At 48.1% G+C, this 16,482-nt stretch overlaps 1 protein-coding gene across 1 annotated transcript in view; it reads right to left on the bottom strand.

Annotated features, from left to right (window-relative positions):
• WNT5B (Wnt family member 5B) overlaps positions 1-16,023 on the bottom strand; it is a 97,416-nt gene extending 81,393 nt beyond the window's left edge. Inside the window, exon 1 of the mRNA XM_058559125.1 lies at positions 15,902-16,023. The gene's annotated coding sequence lies outside the window, so the exon portion shown is untranslated. The remainder of the gene's footprint in view (positions 1-15,901) is intronic.
• Between the last annotated feature and the right edge of the window lie 459 nt (positions 16,024-16,482).

Here is a 16,482-nt window from a genome sequence, read left to right as displayed (position 1 = left end):
CATTAACAATGTGTCAAACCAAGCCTATACTGGCAAAAAGTGATCAGCCAGTAATTTAACTGTCTGCCAAAATAAGAATCAACACACTTCAGAGAATAATAACAAAATCGAGTCTTTAAAACATATTATCACAATGCCCAATATTCAATGAAAAATCTCTAGACAATAAATAAATAAATACGAAAAAGTTGAGAAAGAAAGCCAAAATACACTAAATTTGGGGCCAGCCCGGTAGCGCAGCAGTGAAATGCACGTGCTCCGCTGCGGTGGCCCAAGGTTCGCCAGTTCAGATCCTGGGCGCGCACCAATGCACTGCTTGTCAAGCCAGGCTGTGGCCGCGTCCCATATAAAGTAGAGGAAGATGGGCATGGATGTTAGCCCAGGGCCAGTCTTCCTCAGCAAAAAGAGGAGGATTGGCATCGGATGTTAGCTCAGGGCTGATCTTCCTCACACACATACACAAAAAATACATTAAATTTGACAGGCTTTGATGTTGAACTTAGCTGACAAAGATTTAGAAGCAGCTATTATAACTATATTTAAATTATTAAAGGAAAATATGTTAAAAACTTAATAAAAATATGTTCTTAATGTGGAAATAGACATGGAATCTCAGGAGAGAAATGAAAACTACATAAAGAACAAAGTGAAAATTAAAGAACTAAAAAGTGCAAATCCTAAAATGAAAAATTCACTGGATAATCTTAACAGCAAATTGGAGATGGTAGAAAGAAGAGTCAGTGAACATTAACACATCAATAGAAATGATCTAATCTGAAGAACAGAAAGAAAAAAATAATTAAAGAAAAATGAACTAAATTTCAGCAACATGGATGACAATACCAATCAGCCTAATATAAGTATAATGAAACCATCAAGATAAGAGGATGAGAATGGAGCAGAAAAAAATATTTGAAGAAATAATGACCAAAAATTTCCCAAATTTGATGAAAACCACTAACGTATAGACCTAAGAAGCTCAACAGACTCCAAGAAGGATAAACATAAAAAGAACCATGCCTAGGCACATCACAGTCAAAATGCTGAAAGACGTGATAAAATCTTGAAAGTTATGGGGATTGTGGGGTAGAGGAGACACATTACAGGGAACAAATATCTTGTAGAAGACAGCCAACTTCTCATCAAAAGCTACAGAAGACAGAACACAATGAAATGACAGCCTTAAAGTGCTGAAAGAAAAAAAATGAATTTTATATCCAGCAAAAATATCCTTCAAAAAAAGGACGTAATAAAGACATTTTCAGATAAACGAAAGCTGAGGGAATTCATTATCAACAGACCTGCACTACAAGAAATGCTAAAGGATATCCATCCAGCTGGAAACTTGGGTCTACTGGAAAGAATGAAGAGCACCTGAAATGGTAAATAAGAGTGTAAGTATAAAAGACTCTTTTCTTTCTTCTCATAATTTACTTTAAAACACAACTGACTGTTTAAAAGCAAAAGCAATAACTCTCTAAAGGGGTTTATAACATATGTAGAAGTAAAAGATATGACAACATACTACAGGACGGGAGCAGGTAAATGGAATTACACTGTTGTAAGTTTATCACGTCTGGGAAGCACGGACTGTGCAGAGGTACTCCAAATAGACTCTGACTGGTTAAGGATGCATATAGTGAGCCCTAGAGCAATCACACACACACACACACACACACACACACACACACACACACACACACAAAGCAGGGGAGAAGATGAATGGGAAACAAATAGCAACATGGCAGACTTTAACCAAACCATATAAAAAATTACATCACATGATCAAAAGTTAACATCACCAGTAGTAAGAAACACTGACATCAGGACCCCCTGATATGATGTGTTGAGAAGGGCACAACATCACTTCTGTAGTATTCCTGCCAGAAATGCATAACCATGATCTAACCACGAGAAGACATCAGACAAGCCCAAACTGAGGGTGGAACCGTCCATAAATGTACACATCAAAAGTGTCCAAGTCACGAAAAAGGAAGTGTCACTGACTGGAGGAGACTAAGGAGACACAGCAACTAAATTTAATGCGAGCTAGTGAAAAAGATATTATGTAAAAATTGGTGAAATTGGAATAAGATCTGTGAACTACTTAATAATACTGTAACAAGATGAATTTCCTGTTGTTGGTAATTGTACTATGGTTATGTAAAATGTTAACATTAGGGGAAACTAAGTGAAGCGTATACAGGAATTCTCTGAACTATTTTTGCAATATTTATGTAAGTCTAAATGTAAATAGACTAAACATTCCAATTAAAAGACAGAAACTGTCATATTAACCAAAATCTAGAATAACCCAAATGTCCATCAAAAGTGACTAAACCTACTATAGCATTCATTCAATGGTATACTACTCAGCAATAAAAAGGAACAAACTACTACTCAGCAATAAAAAGGAACAAACTACTAATACTTCAACAACATGAAAAAATCTCACAGATATTATGCAAAGCAAAAGAAGCCAGACACTGGGTCCGGCCCAGTGGCATGGTGGTGAAGTTCACATGCTCCGTTTTGGCGGCCCAGGTTCGTGGGTTCAAATCCCGAGGGTGGACCTACACACTGCTCATCAAGCCACGCTGTGGCAGTGTCCCACATACAAAATAGAGGAAGACTGGCACAGATGTTAGCTCAGCAACAATCTTCCTCAAGCAAAAAAAAACAGGAAGATTGGCAGCAGATGTTAGCTCACAGCCATCTTCCTCATCAAAAAAAAAAAAAAAAAAAAAGAAGCCAGACACCAAAGAGCTGAAAGAAAAAAACAGAGAATTCTGGTATGATTCTATTTATGTGAAATTCTAGAACAGGTAAAACTAATCTAGAATGACATAAATCAGATCAGTGGTTGCCTGAGGTGGGGGGATGGCATGTAGAGATTATAAAGGGGACCAGGCAACTTTCTGGGGAAGTAGAAACAGTATCTTCATTGGGATGGTGGTTTCATGGGTGTATAATTTGTCCAAATTTATTGAACTGTACACTTACAATGTATGAATTTTATTATATGTGAATTACACTTCAATAAAATTGATTAAAAAGAAAAAGTAAGGAGCATCCCCACCATTCAGCTGTGGCAACATAGGGCAGCACATGAAGAAATAGGACAGAATATATGAAGCTTACGAGTTTTGACACTGCTAAGACTCTCCGTAACCCCCAAATGCAAACAGATTGTGGAAGCAAGTGGATGATACTTTTTCAAGCAGGCCTCCTGGGCTTTTAAGCATAAAAACAAGATGTCACTTAAGACTCCTCCTCAGCATGTGGGATGGTTAACAGTACACTGCAACAATGTCACTTGAAAGAAAATATTTAAAAGCTGTCTGCTAAGGTTTTGACGAGGATTCTCTTGATTTGGTTATAGTACAACAAACTATGTATCTGAAAATGCAACGTTATTGAGATCAGATTACCATCAAATTGATGTGTTTGTGTAGCTTATTAATGCCATGCTTAAGTATGAAAATAACACCAACTCTATCCCTTCTTTCCAGACACAGCCAAGCTTTTGATTATGTCAGCAGAACTAGTCACTGGCGATTGCACAATAGCATTTTTTGTGGTTGTTTAGAAGCATAATTAGAATGAACATCTACTGGGAGCTTTCTATGCACACAGCCCTGCTAAGTGTTTTTCATGCATTTCGTTTAATTCTCATAATAACCCTTTAAGGATTTTTCTTTTTCCTTTTTTTTTTTTTGTGAGAAAGATTAGCCCTGAGCTAACATCCAATGCCAATCCTCTTTTTGTCGAGGAAGATTGGCCCTGGGCTAACATCCGTGCTGATCTTCCTCTACTTTATATGGGACGCCGCCACAGCATGGCTTGACAAGCGGTGCGTAGATGCACACCCAGGATCCGAACCTGCGAACCCCAAGAGGCGGGGAAGCACACGCACTTAACTGCTACACCACCGGGCCAGCCCCCACTTTAAGGATTTTAACAGACGAGGAAACTGAGGTGGAGAGTGTCTGGGTAACTTGCTCAAGGTCACCTCTGTGCAGTGGTCACACTGCTGGTGAGTTTTGGGGTCAGGATTGAGCCAGCACATAATGGGCTGCAGAAGTTGATTTCTTAAGCACTGTGCAGAAGAGATTAGACTTATTCTTTCATGATAAAGATACTTGTGTTAATGTTAATGATATTTTATCAGAATACTTTCCAATGCCAAGGCAGGGAAATGGAAAAATATGAAATGAGAAAAAGAAAAAAACCTTGTACTCTAATTATAGGATGTAACTTCTTTTTGATCCTTTGGGATACTATTTCACCTCACCGGACAAGCTTCTACAAGGTTTTCAAAGACTCTCTCCTAGAAACAGAGAAATAAGAAGACAAGTGCCAGGTATGAATCCCTGGTGAGTCACCTGGGGCTATATTTTGTGAGTGGATTTAAGAAGTCTCTGGGTCACATTTCCACTCTGCTCATCCTACAGGTAGGAACAGTGATTTACATTGGTTACAAACCACTTTCATACACACTGTCTCAATCCTACAATAACTCTGATAGGCAGGTAGGGGGCTACATTGTGAACCCATCTATGAAAGAGGAAAGGGAGACTTGTCTAAGGCATCTTTTGCCCAAGATCCCTGGAAACACGGGGGCAGTAAGCTAAACTTCTGATTGACAGCTGGCTGCAGGGAGGCTGATCCTCCAGCATCAGGGTACAGGGTCCATGGGACATCTAGTCTTTGCCTAGAATTTCTTATCTCAATTTTGACTCTTAGTCCATAGATGTTCATCATGAAGGTGACACTCTAAATACTCTATTTGGCAAAAGAACAGAAGCACGCTTCCAAGGGAACCACCAAGGCAGGCACCAGGAAAAGACAACAGGTCATCTTAGCAAGCAGTGATCAATGACATTACCTTATTTCACAAAATTTAAGAAGCTACTCATTCTAAAATGCACCATTATTTGTACCACTAAGAAAGAGAAGTACTCCCAATTAAACTATGACACATTGATTTTAAGATGCATCCTGACCTCAGATATGTTAAAATGTGTCTTAGTATTGATGAAATATGGTAATTCAAGACCAGCTTTCTCCAACAGGGGATTATAACCTTCTTAGAAGTCACTAGCTCATTAATTTACCAATTTTATTGAGTAGTAACAACGCTGATAGCCTAGACTGTCAGTGGGAAGAGAGGAAAGGAACAAAGATCACTTCCGCCATCCAGGAGCCCACCTCTCAGACTGGCTTCTTCAAGGAAAATTCCAAGAGCCCGGAGCTGCTGAGCTCTCAATAGGTCTTTGGTAGAAGTAGCTGCCATAAAAGTGAATTTTCAGGTCTCCTTTGTCTCCTCAATGTCAAAACAACCAAATTCTAAAACACCCCGTTCTTCTGGACCAAACTCTGAACAGGTATTTGGAGCAGCTAGGTGACAATTTCTTTACACTTTCATTTTTTTCAATAAAGAAGGGAGCTATCACTGCCTGAGTACATACTATGTGTCAGGAATTGCCCTAATTCACATAAATTATCATGCTGAATTCTCAAAATAACTTATGAGTTGGACATTATTATCCCTGTTTAAAAGATGAAGAACTGGGAACTCAGAAAAGCCAAACAGTTGGGGTAAGGTCAATCAGGTTGGGAATGTGAGTCAGGATTCAAACCCAAGGCCGTTTGCCCCCAAAGGCCATGTGCTTTCTACTGGACAGGGGACAGAAGGCATGGAAGGCAAAGGCTTTTCTAAGCTTGAAAATCACTGCTAGACTAAACTGAAGTCTGGAAGGCTGCCATTCTATTTAAACAACTCCACAGTAAATAACAAAAGCCCTTCTGCTACAGGACACCTCCCTCAATTTGAGAACCCGTTTAATCAGTAGGATGGCTGTTCACCTCTCTGAGGTGATTTCTAGCTGCATGTAGGGGCTCACCTAAGATCTACTGAGAAGACAATTTAACCAGCCACAAAGCTAGTAGTGAAGATAAGATGTGAATACAAATCACTCCAATACACGACAAAGTGTGGAAAGGGCCATCATAACGAATGTTCTCTGAACTGTACTAGCCCTTTGGGGAGCCAACTCCCAGCCACAGAGACATCACTTCTGACAGAGGAGATCAGGGAGATGGCATCTGAGCTGCGCCTTGAAGAACAGGTAGGTATGAACAGGAAGAGAAGGAAGGGGAAGGGCTTCTGAGGAGCAAACAGTCAGAAGCAGACTTCGAGTCTGGTGCAATGTAGGGAAGCACTGAAGAGAAAGGCAGGTTAGGGTAAGATTTTGAAGGGTACCAAACACCAGAGTAAAGACATTTTATTAATTCACTAGGGAGATGAGGAGTCACTCAAGAAGTCTGAGCAGGAGAGGGACCTAGAGCAGCAGCATGACTCGTCTGGGAGCAGGTGACAATGTCCTGGTGAGGAGTGGACCAGGGACAAACGGCCGGTGAGAAAGCGAGGCCATAATTCACATCTGATGCATAAGGGCTCACACTCGGGCAGTAGCATGGACACAGGATGCAAAATGGAAAACAATTCCAAAGGATTGAGGGGAAACGAAAATCAGGCAAGACTGTCGGGAAAAAAGCAGAGACACTTTAGAACAGTGGTCCTCAACCAGGGCAGTTTTGCGCCCACAGGACATGTGGCAATGTCTAGCGACATTTTCGGCTGTCGTCACTGCGAGGCGGATGCTACCGGCATCTAGTGGGTAGAGGTCAGGGATGCTGCTAAACATCCTACAAGGCACAGCACAGCTCTCCTCAACAAAGAAGTATCGGGTCCAAAATAATCAATAGTTCCATGGTTTAGAAACAGTTTTAGAACCATAAGGAAACACAAGCAGTAAAGATGTTACACTCACCATGCAGCTCATGAGCCAAACAGGCAAAGAAACCGCTGAACCTGGCTCTGCACAGAGACGACCACTCACAGGACACAAGCACACACGTCTTCATTCCCTCCTCTAACCTACACTTTCGTGCACCTGCTATTGGCCAGGCCTGTAAGCCCTGAAGATAAGGAGACCAGGCAGGGTCCTGGCCTCAGGCATTACCACCCAGAAGGGAGAAGCATGTAAGAAACCTACACCTGTCTGAAAATACATATGTGCTTGTGCATATACATGTATAAAAGACTGAAAAGGATTGCACCAAAATATTATCAATGATTAACTTGGAATTATCGTTTTTATTTTTCTTCATATTTTTCAAGAAAATATGAATGAATTGAAATTGAAAACATGAAAAAAATTCAATGTTTTTCAGTGAACGTTTTAATTTCATCAGTTATAAGAAACAGAGGTATGTCCTAGGGCCACACGTCCTCACCAGCTGCCCCACCTCTGTGGTCTGGCGAGGGGAAGGGGAGAAGGACAGGAAGGCACAGACCAGAGAAAGGACTGCCTCCTCGATGTCAGACTCGTCCGTGTTGACACGCAGACTTCTGTTGTTCACTCTTTTAATTCCTTCACCCACTACATGTCAGGCATTGTCCGTGTGCTCCACATACAACAGCGAACAGAACAAACATTCCTGCCCTTGTGGCGTTTCTGTTCCAGTAAGAGGAAGCAGACAAGAGAACAAACAAGTAAAATATAAAAAATATGTACGTTCAGCGGAGAACTCTGGAGAAAAATACAGCAGAGAAGGGGGCTCGGGAATGGGTGGGAGGGTTGCAATTTACATGGGGAAGTCACAGAAGACCTCGTTGGGGTGACATTTGATGAAAGATCTGAGGAAGGAGTGGGGAGAGGAGGGAAGGGCAGAAGGAACAACAGGGTGCAAAGCGCCTGGTGGGCTCACAGACAGCAAGGAGGCCAGTCTGCTGGAGCGAAGGGAGAGAAGAGACGAGGTCGCAGAGGGAAGCAGGGGTCAGATCACTCGGGAGTAAGCCACTGTGAGGACTCTGCCTTTTTCCTGCCCGAGACTGAAGGCCATCGGAGGGCTCTGAGGAAAAAAAAACACGATTTGACACGTTTCAACAGGACGCTGCAGCTGACTAAGGCAGGGAGACCAGTTAGGAGGCTATTACTATAATCTGGGAGAGTTGCTGCTGGTGGAATGAGCCAGGAGCAGAGGGGGGAGGAGGTAAGAAGTGGTGAGGGGTCTGGGTATCTTCTGAAATTAGACTTGGCAAGATTCACTGGTGGACTGGATGTGGGCAGTGAGAGAAAGAAAGAAATCAAGAATGACTCCAGGGTTCATGGCATGAGCAACTAGAAGGATGAGATGGAGAATTGCCAGTCTGAAGGACAAGGAAAGGAACAGGCAGGAGATGAAAATGTGGGATTAGTAAAAGTGCAGATGGTATTTACAGCCATCAAAGTGTATATAGAGAAGAGGTCGAAGAAGAGAAAGAAAACCAGGAAAGCTGCTGCCAGTAAAGGAGAAGGGAAACTAGGAGAGTGAGGTGTCCTGGAAGCCAGATGAAGATCCTGCATCAAAGAGGAGGCAATGATGCAACTGCCCAGGGCAACCAAGGACCAAAGAGATGAGTTCTAGTAACTTCTAAGGGTGCCAGTAGTCTGGAATGACAGCCTAGCAAGGTAGATGACTGTGTGCCTGGGATACAAGGCACTGATCACGGAGCACTCATGGAACTCCTAATCCAGTTCCTTCACCATCTCCCAATCTGGTCACATGTGGGTGAAAAATACCCTACTAGTAATGGCAGCACGGAGGAATGTTCCAGTTCCCCTTGAGAGCAGCCCAGGATCCAGCATGAGCATAAGGTCAAGTCAGCTTCCTCTCATGGATCTACCACTGGCCTGAACAGCTTCCTCTGGCTTCCTGTACTTCCTGCATTTCGGCTCTATACTGCATCTCAAAACCAGCTGTGATGTATGTGATTGCAAGATGGGTCTTCAGCACAGGGTATGGGAGAATAAAAGACTTGAGAGATTCTGGAATGCCACGCACTTGCTACTTGTATGCAGTAAAAGTTACTAGAACAAAAGCTACTGAAGTTCAAGAACTATACATCTCTAGCACCTGGGACACGCCTGAGTCAATATTTATTACATGAATAATTCAACAGTCAACAGAAAATTATTAAGGATGGTATATTTATTAGGCAAAATGGGCCTATTTCTAGCAAGGAACATGCTACTTGCTACAATTACAACTTTGCTACGATTACAAAGTTCACTGCCCTAAGATCAACAATAACAGATATTTACCAAGCACCTCTTAAGCTCAGGCACTGCTGAGACACTGTTTTAGCTCTGAGGATGTGTGGAAAACAGGACAATCATAGGGGGAGCAGACATTTAACAAGAACTAATAAATAAAAAAGAGAGTTACAGATGGTGATAAGGGCTCTGGAGAAAACAGTGAGAAACAGAGAGGGCCTGGGGGTGGGCGGCAATTCTGCCTGGCAGGGCCTCTTTGAGAAGCTGAGACCTGAAGGGCAGGGGGAGCCATCCAGCACAGAGAGGGCAGGGTGGTGGAGGCAGAGGGAGCAGCAGGTACAAAGACCCGAGGGCACACGGGGTGTCTGTGCAGCATCATGGACGCCCACATGGGGCGTGTTCACACCACTGGGTGTGAGAGAGAGCCGTGCGAGATGAGGCTGGAGGTCAGGGCAGGAGCCAGGCAATGGAGAGTTTGGTGGACCATGGTGTGGAGTCTGGGTTGTATTAAAAGCTGCCGTAGAGAAAAAGAGGGTGTTCTCTGGGATGTGTGAAAACTCCTTGTTAATATCAGGAATGATAGACAAAGTCTGTAGAAAACTCCATTTGTAATGGCACTGTACCTGATACCTCTGAAAGAGATGGCATTCTCTTAGAGAAGCCAGGAGATTAGGTTCAGAGCAAAGCTGGGAGTGAGTAGCCCCTGGGCTTTGATGAGTTAAAGGACCCGACCCAACCCCCCAGATGAGGCCTCACCTCCATTCTGGAGAAAGGCCTGTAGCCAGGAAAGCACGTGGTCCCCACCTGTCAGCCTGAGGTCCCCTGCAGTCACAATGAAGGTCTCGGACAGCATCCAGCCAACAGGTGTTTGGTAAGGCTGACTCAGTGAGTTTTAAATGTGAGTTTTAAATGTCTGAATTCGGATACCTTTAGGTGGGAACACACTCTCCAGTTTGCAACAGGGAGCGTACCTCCACTCACTAGGGTATTATAAACCCTCCCATCCTCCCTCACTCATTTCGGCTACCTGCTTGTTCCTGGGGGCACCTGAGGATGAGACCCTGACAGTTTTTCCTTCACAGGTATATTATACTGTCTCACAGTGGTAGACAGACCTGGCTGGACTAGGGGGAAAAGAAAACTCTCAAATCTGATCTTCCCTTTTATATTTAAAGCTTATTTTAGTTTTGATTTTGCAGAGGTTACCTTTTTAAGAATAAGAAAATACAACATGTCAAGATTTTAAGTGGTTTCCAAACATAAGGAATGTATTAGCATCTGCTTAGTTAAAACAACAGACTTGTTTGAGATGGAGTCAGCAAGACCCCTTCCTTCTCAGCTAAGACTTGCTCAATCCTCAACATCCAGGACCATATCAGAATCTAACTCTCCCATTGACAGTGTCCCACTTTTCCTTCCCTTCATGACAGCCAACAGTGAACATATATCCTCTCCTGTCATTGGTCATTCCACAAACTGGGAGCCTCTACTCCCATCGGTGTAATGATCAAAATGACATCTACACCTGACTGGACACAGTCAATGGTCATGAGAGTCATTTCCTTCGAAAATTGGCAAGCACATGCTGACATAAGCAATGCGTATGCTGCTAATGTCCCATATGAAGCAGCTCACATCTTTAAATGCAGAGCAAGTCAGGGGTGGGGGGCCAAGGAGTTCTAACCGCCCTGCCATTGGACCCTCATCAACAGCACCATAATAGCTAACACTTTCACAGCCCTGCAAAGGGCATGGTGTCAGTGCTTCACATCCTCCAACCCTCACCGCAACCCACCTCACCGCAACCACAGGAGAAAAGTGTCAAGTGACCGTTTCCGTTTCACAAGTGACAAAACTGAGGCATGGAGAAGTCAGGTAACCTGCCTGCCTAAGACTACAGAACTGGCTACTAAGTGCCAGGGACTTAGTCTGACACTAAAGCCCTGTCTCCATTGTCTTAGCTGTCTACAGCCTCCTGCCCCAAGGCACATCCTGATAGTACAATCTAGAGCCCCCACCACCACCACCAGTTCATCAGCTCCTGCTCCTGAGTGTGACATGGCATTTTCTAGTTCTAAACTTAGACATAAAACCTCTTTAAAGGTTTAATTACTTTGATTACAGGTCTTGTACCCCAAACAAGATTTGTATGAAGTATTTAGTAATTCATCACTCAAATTTTCCCAGGTGAAACTTCTCAACGAATATGGATGAGGTGTAGATATTAGCGATGTCTACGAAGGGACTCAACTGTACTGCCACCTCCCGCAGCAATGGAAGCCTCTTATCATCTCTGAGTATTTGCTGGGAAGAGAAACGGGTGGGGGTGCACGGATCCTGGTTCAGACCCAGCAGCAGGAACAGAGCCCAGAGCTCAGAGCCGCCCTGCGCTCCTCCCTGAGCCTCCGGCTGCGCTCTGCGGAAGGAGGCAGACTGACAGCAGTCAACAGGATTACCCCAGCTCGTGTCAGAAAAGCTTTGTGACCATATTTTTCGCTCCCCCAGCAGGACTCAGAGCAAATCTCCTGACTGAATATTCCTGATAACTAAGTGACGTTTAAGTGACGTTTAGGGGCTAAAGTTTGTATACCGAGAACTTTAATCCACTGCCTTTTTTAACGTAAGCCCAGCTCTCGTTTCCCAGGCCTGGGGAAATTCCCTCCTGACCCTTTATCAATTAGCCGGACAAGACTAACCTTTGAGGGGTTAGCATTTCGGGTCAGAGAAGCCGTAGAGCAGAGAGGACTGGAAACTCGTTTAAGAATGGACTCCAGGTGCCCCCCTCTAGAGACTCAGGCACCATCCCCCAAGTCGCCGAAGCTGGAGACAGAGCCTCGTGGTAATCCTCGGGATGCCGACGAACCACAGAGGCCCCTGCCAGGCCGGAGCCCAAAGCCAGGAGCTCAACCTGAGCCTCCAGGAGATCACAGGCCCTGCGGGCAAGAACAGGGCTCGGGGAACAGTAACCCCGCCGGGCAGCGGGCCAGCCGCCCTCGGGGACGCGCCGCCTCTGATTGGCCGCTGCCCCGCCCCAGGCCTGGTCCACAGCAGAGGGATTTCCAAAGGTGAACCAGCTAGAGCTGTTGACCACGACAGGGTGTTAGAGCTGGAAGGGGCCTCTAGGACAGTCTAATCCAACGCCTTCATTTTACAGAAGAGACAACCGAGGCTCCGAGAGGAGAAGCTACAACGCGCCCCCTCCCGCCGCCCAAAATAAACCTCCGGGGCAAAGCTTCAAGAAAAGACAACAGGACATACAGGCTGCTTGGGTTCTTGGGGCTTTGTAGGTTTGGGGGTGCAAAAAGAAATTCTGAGAAAACACCCCTGTGCCTTTAAGGGCTGCAGTGCTGAACGCACTGTACTTGCTCAAAGGGGGTCCCAGGGCCTGTGGGCTGGGCTGGGCAATGAGTACAGTCGGCATGGCCCCTGAGGACCTTCGTGGCAGTCTGAATCTAGGTTTCCTGAAGCCTCCGTGCATGGCATTTGGAGGGGTCAGGGGAGAGTCTCCCCCAGTGCCAACCAGGTTCCAAATCACCCAGGAGCAAGAGTTGGGAAAAAAGCCACATGGGTGGAGAAGCAGGAAGGAGAGAGACCAACTTTAGAAAGTCTAGAGGAGGCTTCCTGCAGCACAAACAGACCTGATTGCAACGACGGGGGCCAAGAAGTCAGGAAATGCTGCAGGGGGCCGCCAGCCCAGTGGCGAGACCGCCAGCCAGTGGGTCAAACTGGGATGGAGGGGGCAGAGGTTTAAATTTAGCGAGGTAAACAGAGCCGGCAGTGGACAGGACCTGGTAACAGCAAAGCCACCACCTGCGCCGAGCAGTCAGCGCTTCTTGCTGAAGGGCAAGTGTGGCCAGAACTGTACCAGATGGCAGGTCCGCTTTCGGGGCTCCACCAACTTGCTGTCCTCGAGTGGGCAGACAGCTCCTCAGAGCTCCTCAGAGATGGGTAAAGAGTGTACTGTTACCTGAAAAGGTAGCTCAGATGCAAACCTATCAGGCTTTTTCATCATTATCACAGTATCTAGTCTCAACCCTGCTCCTGGATTTTTCTGGACTCTTGAATGCAGTTTGAAGATGCTCAATAGAAGCCAGCTGAGGACGCCCTTAGGTGAGGGTGGGGAGCCCCATATTCTCTCCTCACTAGGGGATTTTTACATCTATTGCTGTTGTGAGTCTTGAGAGACCTGACGGAGTTACAAACACTACAACCATCCACAACCACAACAATGCAACTCTGAGGACTGTGTTCAGGTGTGGGGCTGGGACAAATGGGGTTTGAAGACCAGTTCAAAAGATTAAGGAGATAAATGGCAGGGAGTTTGAAAAGGAGACAGGGAGAACAAAATCAGAGGAGCGACAGGAAAGCTTTTGTGGACATCCTGGTTTTTATTTCAAAGAAGGCAAGTATCACTTCACGCAAAATCTCCTCCCCTGCTAGAGATGGCAGGCCATGACAACCCAGAAACCAGCAGAACTGTCCTGGAAGTAAAAATTAGAACAGACTAGCCTGGTCCTCTGCCCTCCTTGGAGAAGAGCAAACAGAAAATCTTTCCACTGCACTCGAGTAGGAGGAGGGTGGAATACCAGGTGAAGTACAATCCCCAATTTTTTCTTTTTGCAGCTTATGACTCCCAGCAATTTGGCAGTATCTGTTTAACTTATGCTTTAGGGATAGAAAAATTTTTAGAAAACACTTGTTTCAAGTCAATAAGATACCCTTGGAGATATTACAACAAACAAATGAACTAAATAGGGGACTGGTTTCAGACACCTTGAGCAAACACCTAACTCACACACCCTCGCTCACATATTCATACTCAAATATCTAAGAAATCAGAGCCTGGGAAAGCAGGAAATCTACAGATGGAAGAGGGCCAGGAAGCTCTTCCAAGGCTGGCTCCTGTCCCCTGGCGGGCAGACCCCACAGTGTGTCACACGCCCTCTGTCTGATTTTCTTTAGGAAAGGAAAGGGAGCTGTTGCTCATGGCTGCCCTTAGGTATTTATCACATATTGTCCTTTTAGGTCCCTTTGCTCCGTTCGCCTCCTACCCTGGTGTCAGCTCCACCTGCGCCTTTTAGCAGGAACCTGGCTTTAAGTCTCCCTCTTGCCTTGGGCTGCTGGACATGACCTCCCGGCGAGGAGCCCAGCTGCATGCTTCCCTCACGACTCCGCAGAGCTCTCTCAGCACTGCCTTTCCTTGGGAGGAGACACACCTCCTGCTTCTTGCTATTTATAACCACAAATCTTCTGTGTCAAAGAGAGAACAGACACTATTTTGAAATGGAGAAAAACCACCACTCAGCCTTCCACCTCTCATGGGTCGGTGTGTTTGCCAGGACTTGTGTGCGTGAGTCTGGACAGGCGTGTGGGCACAAGCTCAGGGCCTGGCACCCCCTCATCCATGCCTGAGTTTGGGAGTCTTGCCTTTGATAATCTGAATCAGACAGCAGCAGGAGTGGCTGGGTCCAGAAAAGGGTCCTCAGGCTTTGTGAGGTGTGCCCACTGCTCCCAGGGACCCTATGTTGCCTTAGGGCCAGCCACAGAAGGGGTCACCCTAAGCTCCCACCCATATGTGTGCACCAGTCCTGGTATTTGGCCAGGAGCGTGACCCTGCCCCACTGACCCAGAGTTTTCTGCACCCATACTGATGGCATGGCACAGATGTCCCCTCAGGGCTCTGTCAAGTGGGCACATTCCTTGGCGACTGGAGCAGTTCAGGGGATTGGTAACATGATCCCGAGCCTTTCTCCTCCAGGTACCAGGCTGAAATTACTACCAGAGCGGCAGTAATTGAAAACTGTTGCCACCATGGCCAGGTGGCCAAAGCAGTGAAGATGGCACCGGGGGAAAGCGGTGAGCAAATCCCCCATTCACTGCCCGGTAAACACCCCACGGCCTGAGCCGCCTCAGTTTCCCTCTCTGTGAAACAGAACAAACCATGCTCCAAGCAAACGGAATGACCTCTCACATGGTCTGCAGGATGAAAGTATCTAGGAAATTTGGCTCTGACAAGAGTGCACGGCCAAATATCCACTGAGGCTCCACAAGAAGACGGAGGAGGTCCCTTCTCACTTCTCCCAGGGCGGGGATGGATGCAGCCTGAGGAGCGGAGGAGCAGTGAAAGAAAACAGAACTCGGCACACCACTCAGGGCTTTACCTGCTCCGGCTTAGGCAGGAATTCTGGCACCACACTAACCCTACTCGCGGAGGTTAAAGTAATCCAGATGTAGTCCTCGCCCCAGTCTGGTGGATGCGGGGCGCAGACCTCAAGCAGAGGATTCCAGCTGGCCCGACAAGCCAGGAAAAGTGGGGCTCCGAGGGGCTCACACTTCTCGGACAGCCGCGGGCAGTCCTGGCGCACGCCGGGGGCGGCGGCTCCCGCGCTCCTCGGCCGCCACCTTCGGAGACGGAGAGCCGCGAGCGCCCGAGCTGCCGGGAGAGGCGGGGAAGCCCTGCCTACCTGCCCGGCCCGAGCGCCCTCCGCGCCCAGCGCCGCACGCCCGCTGGGGGCAGCAGCTTGGTCCGCGGCCGGGGCGGGAGTGACCCTTTCCCCCCACCCGACGGGCTGCCCCCCCCCGCCCCCCGATCTGCAGCCCAGCTCCCAGCCCAGCTCCAGTCTGCCCGCTCCCGGAGCCGCCGGCCGCCCGCTCGTCCCTCCGCGCGCCCGGGACCCGAGAGCCCAGACCCCGCCGGCCCGCGGGCCGGGAGCTCTAGGAAGTTTCGGGCCTGGCCGGGGAGGGGCGGGGGCGGAGGCCGGCGGGCGCCCCTTTCCCACCGCGGGCAGCGGGCTTACCTGCATGGCCCGTCAGGCCCGGGGCTCCGGCTCGCCGCGCTGCTGGGCCCGCTCTTCTGCGCTCGGTCGGCGGGGCGCCGCGGCGGGAGGCGGCCCGCGGGGTCGGGGCGGCCGGGGCAGCCGCCCCGCCGGGGTAGCCGCGCAGACCCTGCCCGCTCCTCTCAGCGCGCGGGCCGCTCGGGCCGCCGCACCGGACTCGGCATCCGCCGCCGGGCGCGGGGCTGCTGGCGCGGGCGGGCGCGCTCCGCTCCGGGGGTCCCGCCGAGGCGTCGGCCCGCCCCCCGATGCTGGGGCAGCCTCCCGGGGTCCGCGGAGCCTAGCCGGGCGGTCCGGCCCTCGGAGTCCGCGCTGCGCCCTGCGCCGGGAGGGCTCCCTGCTCGGCGCCCGGGACCCCCGAGCTCGGCGGGCGGGGCGCGGAGCCCGCGGCCGAGCCGGAGGAGGCCCTGGGCCCTGGGCGCCCGGCGCTGGCCGCCGCCGTCGGTCGTCGCTGGGCTGCGCGCCCTGCTCCGGAGCGCGGGCCCCGGAGAAGTTTCGGCCCCGAGTTGGCCGCGGGGCGGGTGGCGGCCGAGCTCGGAGTGCAG

Source organism: Diceros bicornis, chromosome 17 (genome assembly GCF_020826845.1).
Source record: "Diceros bicornis minor isolate mBicDic1 chromosome 17, mDicBic1.mat.cur, whole genome shotgun sequence".
Taxonomy (NCBI): Eukaryota; Metazoa; Chordata; class Mammalia; order Perissodactyla; family Rhinocerotidae; genus Diceros; species Diceros bicornis.
Note: the sequence above shows the minus strand (reverse complement) of the source record. Positions and strands in the feature narration are given on the sequence as shown.